Source organism: Dendrobates tinctorius, unplaced genomic scaffold (assembly GCF_039654945.1).
Source record: "Dendrobates tinctorius isolate UK_male_01 unplaced genomic scaffold, ASM3965494v1 ptg000099l, whole genome shotgun sequence".
Classification (NCBI taxonomy): Eukaryota; Metazoa; Chordata; class Amphibia; order Anura; family Dendrobatidae; genus Dendrobates; species Dendrobates tinctorius.
In genome coordinates, this window is record NW_027361767.1 from 9,067,944 (window position 1) to 9,079,366 (window position 11,423).

Genomic DNA, 11,423 nt, shown 5'->3' on the forward strand with positions numbered 1-11,423 from the left:
CAACTATTTTTCCAGGATAACCTTGTATGTGGCTTGAATCACATGTCCTTCGCAAAGATTAACCTGCCCAATTCAAGCCTGGAAATTATGATTTTTGTGGAACTAGAGCAAGTCCAAAAAGGGTCAACAAAATTTAGTAACGGGATGGAAGAATTACGGTACCCAGCGAGATTATCAATGTATTATCAATGTAAAAAGTATTATTTAGTCTAGAAACTGAGGGGTGATCTCATAACCATGTATAAGTATATATCTCTCCGAGGATCTGTTTATACCAAGGAAGGTGACGGTCACAAGGGGGCATTCTCTGCATCTGGAGGAGAGAAGGTTTTTCCACCAACATAGAAAAGGATTCTTTACTGGTAGGGCAGGGAGAATCTGGAATTCCTTGTCTGAGGAGGTGGGGATGGCGAACTCAGTCAAGGGGTTCAAGAGAGGCCCGGATGTCTTCCTGGAGCGTAACAATATTGTATCTTGCAGTTATTAGGTTCTTTAGAAGGACGTAGATCTGGGGATTTCTTCTGACGGAATATAGGCTGAACTGGACGGACAAATGTCTTTTTTCGGCCTTGCTAACTACAGCTCTGGCAAAAATTAAGAGACCACTGCAAAATCTTCAGTTTGTCTTAATTTTCTCTTTATAGGTATATTTTTGAGTAAAATGTAAATTGCTCTTATATTCTATAAACTACTGACAACATGTCTTCGAATTTCCAAGCACTAAATTTTGTACTTATTTTCAGAAAATGAAAAATGGTCAAAATAGCAAAAAAAATGCAGTGCTTGCAGACCTCAAATAATGCTACGAAAACAAGTTCATAATTATTTAGAAACAACAATACTAATGTTTTATCTCAGGAAGAGTTCAGAAATCAATATTTTGTGGAATAACCATGATTTTTAATTACAGCTTTCATGTGTCTTGGCATGCTTTCCACCAGTCTTTCACACTGCTTTTGGGTGACATTATGCCACTCCTGGTACAAAAATTTAAGCAGTTCTTCTTTGTTTGATGGCTTGTGACTATCCATCTTCCTCACATTCAAGAGGTTTTCAATGGGGTTCAGGTTTGGAGATTGGGCTGGCCATGACAGCGATTTGAGCTAGTGTTCCTTCATCCACACGTTGGTTTACCTAGCCGTGTGGCATGGTGCATTGTTCTGCTGGAAAAGCCAGTCCTCAGAGTTGGGGAACGTTGCCTGAGCAGAAGGAATCAACTATTTTTCCAGGATAACCTTGTATGTGGCTTGATTCACATGTCCTTCGCAAAGATTAACCTGCCCAATTCAAGCCTGGAAATTATGATTTTTGTGGAACTAGAGCAAGTCCAAATAGGGTCAACAAAATTTAGTAACGGGATGGAAGAATTACGGTACCCATCGAGATTATCAATGTATTATCAATGTAAAAAGTATTATTTAGTCTAGAAACTGAGGGGTGATCTCATAACCATGTATAAGTATATATCTCTCCGAGGATCTGTTTATACCAAGGAAGGTGACGGTCACAAGGGGGCATTCTCTGCATCTGGAGGAGAGAAGGTTTTTCCACCAACATAGAAAAGGATTCTTTACTGGTAGGGCAGGGAGAATCTGGAATTCCTTGTCTGAGGAGGTGGGGATGGCGAACTCAGTCAAGGGGTTCAAGAGAGGCCCGGATGTCTTCCTGGAGCGTAACAATATTGTATCTTGCAGTTATTAGGTTCTTTAGAAGGACGTAGATCTGGGGATTTCTTCTGACGGAATATAGGCTGAACTGGACGGACAAATGTCTTTTTTCGGCCTTGCTAACTACAGCTCTGGCAAAAATTAAGAGACCACTGCAAAATCTTCAGTTTGTCTTAATTTTCTCTTTATAGGTATATTTTTGAGTAAAATGTAAATTGCTCTTATATTCTATAAACTACTGACAACATGTCTTCGAATTTCCAAGCACTAAATTTTGTACTTATTTTCAGAAAATGAAAAATGGTCAAAATAGCAAAAAAAATGCAGTGCTTGCAGACCTCAAATAATGCTACGAAAACAAGTTCATAATTATTTAGAAACAACAATACTAATGTTTTATCTCAGGAAGAGTTCAGAAATCAATATTTTGTGGAATAACCATGATTTTTAATTACAGCTTTCATGTGTCTTGGCATGCTTTCCACCAGTCTTTCACACTGCTTTTGGGCGACATTATGCCACTCCTGGTACAAAAATTTAAGCAGTTCTTCTTTGTTTGATGGCTTGTGACTATCCATCTTCCTCACATTCAAGAGGTTTTCAATGGGGTTCAGGTTTGGAGATTGGGCTGGCCATGACAGCGATTTGAGCTAGTGTTCCTTCATCCACACGTTGGTTTACCTAGCCATGTGGCATGGTGCATTGTTCTGCTGGAAAAGCCAGTCCTCAGAGTTGGGGAACGTTGCCTGAGCAGAAGGAATCAACTATTTTTCCAGGATAACCTTGTATGTGGCTTGATTCACATGTCCTTCGCAAAGATTAACCTGCCCAATTCAAGCCTGGAAATTATGATTTTTGTGGAACTAGAGCAAGTCCAAAAAGGGTCAACAAAATTTAGTAACGGGAAGGAAGAATTACGGTACCCAGCGAGATTATCAATGTATTATCAATGTAAAAAGTATTATTTAGTCTAGAAACTGAGGGGTGATCTCATAACCATGTATAAGTATATATCTCTCCGAGGATCTGTTTATACCAAGGAAGGTGACGGTCACAAGGGGGCATTCTCTGCATCTGGAGGAGAGAAGGTTTTTCCACCAACATAGAAAAGGATTCTTTACTGGTAGGGCAGGGAGAATCTGGAATTCCTTGTCTGAGGAGGTGGGGATGGCGAACTCAGTCAAGGGGTTCAAGAGAGGCCCGGATGTCTTCCTGGAGCGTAACAATATTGTATCTTGCAGTTATTAGGTTCTTTAGAAGGACGTAGATCTGGGGATTTCTTCTGACGGAATATAGGCTGAACTGGACGGACAAATGTCTTTTTTCGGCCATGCTAACTACAGCTCTGGCAAAAATTAAGAGACCACTGCAAAATCTTCAGTTTGTCTTAATTTTCTCTTTATAGGTATATTTTTGAGTAAAATGTAAATTGCTCTTATATTCTATAAACTACTGACAACATGTCTTCGAATTTCCAAGCACTAAATTTTGTACTTATTTTCAGAAAATGAAAAATGGTCAAAATAGCAAAAAAAATGCAGTGCTTGCAGACCTCAAATAATGCTACGAAAACAAGTTCATAATTATTTAGAAACAACAATACTAATGTTTTATCTCAGGAAGAGTTCAGAAATCAATATTTTGTGGAATAACCATGATTTTTAATTACAGCTTTCATGTGTCTTGGCATGCTTTCCACCAGTCTTTCACACTGCTTTTGGGTGACATTATGCCACTCCTGGTACAAAAATTTAAGCAGTTCTTCTTTGTTTGATGGCTTGTGACTATCCATCTTCCTCACATTCAAGAGGTTTTCAATGGGGTTCAGGTTTGGAGATTGGGCTGGCCATGACAGCGATTTGAGCTAGTGTTCCTTCATCCACACGTTGGTTTACCTAGCCGTGTGGCATGGTGCATTGTTCTGCTGGAAAAGCCAGTCCTCAGAGTTGGGGAACGTTGCCTGAGCAGAAGGAATCAACTATTTTTCCAGGATAACCTTGTATGTGGCTTGATTCACATGTCCTTCGCAAAGATTAACCTGCCCAATTCAAGCCTGGAAATTATGATTTTTGTGGAACTAGAGCAAGTCCAAAAAGGGGCAACAAAATGTAGTAACGGGATGGAAGAATTACGGTACCCAGCGAGATTATCAATGTAGATAGCCCGGATAGCTCAGACTTTTAATCTGAGGGTCCAGAGTTCAAGTCCCTGTTCGGGCGTAAGCTTTTAATATATGGTAATGTTATGTAAAATAGGTGAGGTCATCATGGGGGTGCAATGTGGGTGTAACTTGTATGCTGATAAAAGGTCTAAAGAAATTATGATCTGTGTGGAACTAGAGCGAGTACAAAGAAGGTCAACAACTACAATACCCAGAGAGATTAGCAAAAAAGTATTATTTAGTCTAGAAACTGAGGGGTGATCTCATAACCATGTATAAGTATATATCTCTCGAAGGATCTGTTTATACCAAGGAAGGTGACGGTCACAAGGGGGCATTCTCTGCATCTGGAGGAGAGAAGGTTTTTCCACCAACATAGAAAAGGATTCTTTACTGGTAGGGCAGGGAGAATCTGGAATTCCTTGTCTGAGGAGGTGGGGATGGCGAACTCAGTCAAGGGGTTCAAGAGAGGCCCGGATGTCTTCCTGGAGCGTAACAATATTGTATCTTGCAGTTATTAGGTTCTTTAGAAGGACGTAGATCTGGGGATTTCTTCTGACGGAATATAGGCTGAACTGGACGGACAAATGTCTTTTTTCGGCCTTGCTAACTACAGCTCTGGCAAAAATTAAGAGACCACTGCAAAATCTTCAGTTTGTCTTAATTTTCTCTTTATAGGTATATTTTTGAGTAAAATGTAAATTGCTCTTATATTCTATAAACTACTGACAACATGTCTTCGAATTTCCAAGCACTAAATTTTGTACTTATTTTCAGAAAATGAAAAATGGTCAAAATAGCAAAAAAAATGCAGTGCTTGCAGACCTCAAATAATGCTACGAAAACAAGTTCATAATTATTTAGAAACAACAATACTAATGTTTTATCTCAGGAAGAGTTCAGAAATCAATATTTTGTGGAATAACCATGATTTTTAATCACAGCTTTCATGTGTCTTGGCATGCTTTCCACCAGTCTTTCACACTGCTTTTGGGTGACATTATGCCACTACTGGTACAAAAATTTAAGCAGTTCTTCTTTGTTTGATGGCTTGTGACTATCCATCTTCCTCACATTCAAGAGGTTTTCAATGGGGTTCAGGTTTGGAGATTGGGCTGGCCATGACAGCGATTTGAGCTAGTGTTCCTTCATCCACACGTTGGTTTACCTAGCCGTGTGGCATGGTGCATTGTTCTGCTGGAAAAGGCAGTCCTCAGAGTTGGGGAACGTTGCCTGAGCAGAAGGAATCAACTATTTTTCCAGGATAACCTTGTATGTGGCTTGATTCACATGTCCTTCGCAAAGATTAACCTGCCCAATTCAAGCCTGGAAATTATGATTTTTGTGGAACTAGAGCAAGTCCAAAAAGGGGCAACAAAATTTAGTAACGGGATGGAAGAATTACGGTACCCAGCGAGATTATCAATGTAGAGAGCCCGGATAGCTCAGACTTTTAATCTGAGGGTCCAGGGTTCAAGTCCCTGTTCGGGCGTAAGCTTTTAATATATGGTAATGTTATGTAAAATAGGTGAGGTCATCATGGGGGTGCAATGTGGGTGTAACTTGTATGCTGATAAAAGGTCTAAAGAAATTATGATCTGTGTGGAACTAGAGCGAGTACAAAGAAGGGCAACAACTACAATACCCAGAGAGATTAGCAAAAAAGTATTATTTAGTCTAGAAACTGAGGGGTGATCTCATAACCATGTATAAGTATATATCTCTCCGAGGATCTGTTTATACCAAGGAAGGTGACGGTCACAAGGGGGCATTCTCTGCATCTGGAGGAGAGAAGATTTTTCCACCAACATAGAAAAGGATTCTTTACTGGTAGGGCAGGGAGAATCTGGAATTCCTTGTCTGAGGAGGTGGGGATGGCGAACTCAGTCAAGGGGTTCAAGAGAGGCCCGGATGTCTTCCTGGAGCGTAACAATATTGTATCTTGCAGTTATTAGGTTCTTTAGAAGGACGTAGATCTGGGGATTTCTTCTGACGGAATATAGGCTGAACTGGACGGACAAATGTCTTTTTTCGGCCTTGCTAACTACAGCTCTGGCAAAAATTAAGAGACCACTGCAAAATCTTCAGTTTGTCTTAATTTTCTCTTTATAGGTATATTTTTGAGTAAAATGTAAATTGCTCTTATATTCTATAAACTAATGACATCATGTCTTCGAATTTCCAAGCACTAAATTTTGTACTTATTTTCAGAAAATGAAAAATGGTCAAAATAGCAAAAAAAATGCAGTGCTTGCAGACCTCAAATAATGCTACGAAAACAAGTTCATAATTATTTAGAAACAACAATACTAATGTTTTATCTCAGGAAGAGTTCAGAAATCAATATTTTGTGGAATAACCATGATTTTTAATTACAGCTTTCATGTGTCTTGGCATGCTTTCCACCAGTCTTTCACACTGCTTTTGGGTGACATTATGCCACTCCTGGTACAAAAATTTAAGCAGTTCTTCTTTGTTTGATGGCTTGTGACTATCCATCTTCCTCACATTCAAGAGGTTTTCAATGGGGTTCAGGTTTGGAGATTGGGCTGGCCATGACAGCGATTTGTGCTAGTGTTCCTTCATCCACACGTTGGTTTACCTAGCCGTGTGGCATGGTGCATTGTTCTGCTGGAAAAGCCAGTCCTCAGAGTTGGGGAACGTTGCCTGAGCAGAAGGAATCAACTATTTTTCCAGGATAACCTTGTATGTGGCTTGATTCACATGTCCTTCGCAAAGATTAACCTGCCCAATTCAAGCCTGGAAATTATGATTTTTGTGGAACTAGAGCAAGTCCAAAAAGGGTCAACAAAATTTAGTAACGGGATGGAAGAATTACGGTACCCAGCGAGATTATCAATGTATTATCAATGTAAAAAGTATTATTTAGTCTAGAAACTGAGGGGTGATCTCATAACCATGTATAAGTATATATCTCTCCGAGGATCTGTTTATACCAAGGAAGGTGACGGTCACAAGGGGGCATTCTCTGCATCTGGAGGAGAGAAGGTTTTTCCACCAACATAGAAAAGGATTCTTTACTGGTAGGGCAGGGAGAATCTGGAATTCCTTGTCTGAGGAGGTGGGGATGGCGAACTCAGTCAAGGGGTTCAAGAGAGGCCCGGATGTCTTCCTGGAGCGTAACAATATTGTATCTTGCAGTTATTAGGTTCTTTAGAAGGACGTAGATCTGGGGATTTCTTCTGACGGAATATAGGCTGAACTGGATGGACAAATGTCTTTTTTCGGCCTTGCTAACTACAGCTCTGGCAAAAATTAAGAGACCACTGCAAAATCTTCAGTTTGTCTTAATTTTCTCTTTATAGGTATATTTTTGAGTAAAATGTAAATTGCTCTTATATTCTATAAACTACTGACAACATGTCTTCGAATTTCCAAGCACTAAATTTTGTACTTATTTTCAGAAAATGAAAAATGGTCAAAATAGCAAAAAAAATGCAGTGCTTGCAGACCTCAAATAATGCTACGAAAACAAGTTCATAATTATTTAGAAACAACAATACTAATGTTTTATCTCAGGAAGAGTTCAGAAATCAATATTTTGTGGAATAACCATGATTTTTAATTACAGCTTTCATGTGTCTTGGCATGCTTTCCACCAGTCTTTCACACTGCTTTTGGGTGACATTATGCCACTCCTGGTACAAAAATTTAAGCAGTTCTTCTTTGTTTGATGGCTTGTGACTATCCATCTTCCTCACATTCAAGAGGTTTTCAATGGGGTTCAGGTTTGGAGATTGGGCTGGCCATGACAGCGATTTGAGCTAGTGTTCCTTCATCCACACGTTGGTTTACCTAGCCATGTGGCATGGTGCATTGTTCTGCTGGAAAAGCCAGTCCTCAGAGTTGGGGAACGTTGCCTGAGCAGAAGGAATCAACTATTTTTCCAGGATAACCTTGTATGTGGCTTGAATCACATGTCCTTCGCAAAGATTAACCTGCCCAATTCAAGCCTGGAAATTATGATTTTTGTGGAACTAGAGCAAGTCCAAAAAGGGTCAACAAAATTTAGTAACGGGATGGAAGAATTACGGTACCCAGCGAGATTATCAATGTATTATCAATGTAAAAAGTATTATTTAGTCTAGAAACTGAGGGGTGATCTCATAACCATGTATAAGTATATATCTCTCCGAGGATCTGTTTATACCAAGGAAGGTGACGGTCACAAGGGGGCATTCTCTGCATCTGGAGGAGAGAAGGTTTTTCCACCAACATAGAAAAGGATTCTTTACTGGTAGGGCAGGGAGAATCTGGAATTCCTTGTCTGAGGAGGTGGGGATGGCGAACTCAGTCAAGGGGTTCAAGAGAGGCCCGGATGTCTTCCTGGAGCGTAACAATATTGTATCTTGCAGTTATTAGGTTCTTTAGAAGGACGTAGATCTGGGGATTTCTTCTGACGGAATATAGGCTGAACTGGACGGACAAATGTCTTTTTTCGGCCTTGCTAACTACAGCTCTGGCAAAAATTAAGAGACCACTGCAAAATCTTCAGTTTGTCTTAATTTTCTCTTTATAGATATATTTTTGAGTAAAATGTAAATTGCTCTTATATTCTATAAACTACTGACAACATGTCTTCGAATTTCCAAGCACTAAATTTTGTACTTATTTTCAGAAAATGAAAAATGGTCAAAATAGCAAAAAAAATGCAGTGCTTGCAGACCTCAAATAATGCTACGAAAACAAGTTCATAATTATTTAGAAACAACAATACTAATGTTTTATCTCAGGAAGAGTTCAGAAATCAATATTTTGTGGAATAACCATGATTTTTAATTACAGCTTTCATGTGTCTTGGCATGCTTTCCACCAGTCTTTCACACTGCTTTTGGGTGACATTATGCCACTCCTGGTACAAAAATTTAAGCAGTTCTTCTTTGTTTGATGGCTTGTGACTACCCATCTTCCTCACATTCAAGAGGTTTTCAATGGGGTTCAGGTTTGGAGATTGGGCTGGCCATGACAGCGATTTGAGCTAGTGTTCCTTCATCCACACGTTGGTTTACCTAGCCGTGTGGCATGGTGCATTGTTCTGCTGGAAAAGCCAGTCCTCAGAGTTGGGGAACGTTGCCTGAGCAGAAGGAATCAACTATTTTTCCAGGATAACCTTGTATGTGGCTTGATTCACATGTCCTTCGCAAAGATTAACCTGCCCAATTCAAGCCTGGAAATTATGATTTTTGTGGAACTAGAGCAAGTCCAAAAAGGGTCAACAAAATTTAGTAACGGGATGGAAGAATTACGGTACCCAGCGAGATTATCAATGTAGAGAGCCCGGATAGCTCAGACTTTTAATCTGAGGGTCCAGAGTTCAAGTCCCTGTTCGGGCGTAAGCTTTTAATATATGGTAATGTTATGTAAAATAGGTGAGGTCATCATGGGGGTGCAATGTGGGTGTAACTTGTATGCTGATAAAAGGTCTAAAGAAATTATGATCTGTGTGGAACTAGAGCGAGTACAAAGAAGGGCAACAACTACAATACCCAGAGAGATTAGCAAAAAAGTATTATTTAGTCTAGAAACTGAGGGGTGATCTCATAACCATGTATAAGTATATATCTCTCCGAGGATCTGTTTATACCAAGGAAGGTGACGGTCACAAGGGGGCATTCTCTGCATCTGGAGGAGAGAAGGTTTTTCCACCAACATAGAAAAGGATTCTTTACTGGTAGGGTAGGGAGAATCTGGAATTCCTTGTCTGAGGAGGTGGGGATGGCGAACTCAGTCAAGGGGTTCAAGAGAGGCCCGGATGTCTTCCTGGAGCGTAACAATATTGTATCTTGCAGTTATTAGGTTCTTTAGAAGGACGTAGATCTGGGGATTTCTTCTGACGGAATATAGGCTGAACTGGACGGACAAATGTCTTTTTTCGGCCTTGCTAACTACAGCTCTGGCAAAAATTAAGAGACCACTGCAAAATCTTCAGTTTGTCTTAATTTTCTCTTTATAGGTATATTTTTGAGTAAAATGTAAATTGCTCTTATATTCTATAAACTACTGACAACATGTCTTCGAATTTCCAAGCACTAAATTTTGTACTTATTTTCAGAAAATGAAAAATGGTCAAAATAGCAAAAAAAATGCAGTGCTTGCAGACCTCAAATAATGCTACGAAAACAAGTTCATAATTATTTAGAAACAACAATACTAATGTTTTATCTCAGGAAGAGTTCAGAAATCAATATTTTGTGGAATAACCATGATTTTTAATCACAGCTTTCATGTGTCTTGGCATGCTTTCCACCAGTCTTTCACACTGCTTTTGGGTGACATTATGCCACTACTGGTACAAAAATTTAAGCAGTTCTTCTCTGTTTGATGGCTTGTGACTATCCATCTTCCTCACATTCAAGAGGTTTTCAATGGGGTTCAGGTTTGGAGATTGGGCTGGCCATGACAGCGATTTGAGCTAGTGTTCCTTCATCCACACGTTGGTTTACCTAGCCGTGTGGCATGGTGCATTGTTCTGCTGGAAAAGGCAGTCCTCAGAGTTGGGGAACGTTGCCTGAGCAGAAGGAATCAACTATTTTTCCAGGATAACCTTGTATGTGGCTTGATTCACATGTCCTTCGCAAAGATTAACCTGCCCAATTCAAGCCTGGAAATTATGATTTTTGTGGAACTAGAGCAAGTCCAAAAAGGGGCAACAAAATTTAGTAACGGGATGGAAGAATTACGGTACCCAGCGAGATTATCAATGTAGAGAGCCCGGATAGCTCAGACTTTTAATCTGAGGGTCCAGGGTTCAAGTCCCTGTTCGGGCGTAAGCTTTTAATATATGGTAATGTTATGTAAAATAGGTGAGGTCATCATGGGGGTGCAATGTGGGTGTAACTTGTATGCTGATAAAAGGTCTAAAGAAATTATGATCTGTGTGGAACTAGAGCGAGTACAAAGAAGGGCAACAACTACAATACCCAGAGAGATTAGCAAAAAAGTATTATTTAGTCTAGAAACTGAGGGGTGATCTCATAACCATGTATAAGTATATATCTCTCCGAGGATCTGTTTATACCAAGGAAGGTGACGGTCACAAGGGGGCATTCTCTGCATCTGGAGGAGAGAAGATTTTTCCACCAACATAGAAAAAGATTCTTTACTGGTAGGGCAGGGAGAATCTGGAATTCCTTGTCTGAGGAGGTGGGGATGGCGAACTCAGTCAAGGGGTTCAAGAGAGGCCCGGATGTCTTCCTGGAGCGTAACAATATTGTATCTTGCAGTTATTAGGTTCTTTAGAAGGACGTAGATCTGGGGATTTCTTCAGACGGAATATAGGCTGAACTGGACGGACAAATGTCTTTTTTCGGCCTTGCTAACTACAGCTCTGGCAAAAATTAAGAGACCACTGCAAAATCTTCAGTTTGTCTTAATTTTCTCTTTATAGGTATATTTTTGAGTAAAATGTAAATTGCTCTTATATTCTATAAACTAATGACAACATGTCTTCGAATTTCCAAGCACTAAATTTTGTACTTATTTTCAGAAAATGAAAAATGGTCAAAATAGCAAAAAAAATGCAGTGCTTGCAGACCTCAAATAATGCTACGAAAACAAGTTCATAATTATTAAGA